This window comes from Tupaia chinensis, unplaced genomic scaffold, assembly GCF_000334495.1.
Source record: "Tupaia chinensis unplaced genomic scaffold, TupChi_1.0 Scaffold000350_1, whole genome shotgun sequence".
In the NCBI taxonomy this organism is placed as follows: Eukaryota; Metazoa; Chordata; class Mammalia; order Scandentia; family Tupaiidae; genus Tupaia; species Tupaia belangeri.
In genome coordinates this window covers 9,869,708-9,871,157 of record NW_006159844.1, presented here as the reverse complement: position 1 = coordinate 9,871,157, position 1,450 = coordinate 9,869,708, and positions in this window count along the sequence as shown.

Genomic DNA, 1,450 nt, shown 5'->3' with positions numbered 1-1,450 from the left:
TCTGAGCACACCCTTTTCCTCCATTTCTCCCTCCTTTCCAGACTTTGGGCATGCACACACATATGCCCAACATGTTTTTCAAGCTTCCAAGTCTGAGACTCAAATAAGAGTCAGCTATATGAAGTCCAGCCACCTTAACCACCATATCATAGACTAGCCCACTAATTTTATCTCATGGTCAAAATTTTGGTCTAGAGTATCAGTACTTATTGCATATTTGCTGCCTTAACATTCTGATAGGTAAGTCAAAAATCGTTCCTGAAACTGCTTTTATGCAAACAAGTCTTTGGGGGGAAAGTGCCATTTCATTACTGTCCTTCTCACCAACATTCTCTAAGAATTGACTGTCGAGAAGAAGGTTCCACATGGCTCCTGTGAACTAGGTATTGCAGGGCACAAGAGAAATGAAGAGTTTCTACTGATAATTGAGCCTCCAGCAAACAAGCTAGCGGCAGAAGAAGCCAGGCCTTCAGAAGGAGGTTCCACATGGCTCCTGTGAACTAGGTATTGCAGGGCACAAGAGAAATGAAGACTTTCTACGGATAATTGGGCCTCCAGCAACAAAGCTAGTGGGTTAAAATATTCCTCAATATCTACTGAATCTGCTGCAACAGCGATCACAACAGAACAGCAACGAGATTCTAGTTCACCTCTGTCTGCTTGCTCCTGAACATTCAGACTGAATTTCAAGAATTTGAAAGAAACACACCATCCATCAGATGACAAGAAATCACCTCCGGATCATGAGAAATATGGGAAAACAAGAAAATACCTCTCCTCTAAGGGAAAAGAGTAACTCTTCTTCTTCCACAAGCAGTTCAGTGAAAATCATGGAAATGTCTGATAAGGAATTTAGAGCATTCATAATGGCAAAGCTAACTGAGATGGAAGAGAAGAGAGATAATGAACTGTTAAAGAGAAAGGAGAAAGAAGTTGACGAGTTCCAGGAGATGAGGAAATTCTTGAAAGATCTAAAAGAGGAATTACACACTTTACAAAAGACTCAAACGGAACTGCTAGAGATGAAGACTATAATACAGGAAGTCAAAATCTCCCTTGAAAGTATTAAAAGCAGACTAGATCATTCAGAAAATAGAATCTCAGATATAGAAGAGAAAATGGAATGCCTGGAAAATCCACCATGAAGACTGAGAAAATGGCACAAAAATTTGAGAATAATATAGGAGAATTACTAGACACCATCAAATGTTCAAACATCCGGATAATTGGCATTCCAGAAGGTGAAGAGGTCCATAAGGGCATTGATAATCTATTCCATGAAATCTTGCAAGAAAACTTTCCAAACCTAGAGAGGCATTCGAAGATCCAGTCCCAAGAAATACAAAGGACCCCAAATAGAATCAACCCAAGAAGATCTTCTCCAAGACACATTATAGCCAGGTTGACCAGAACCACAGACAAAGACAAGATACTAAGATTGGCAAGAGAA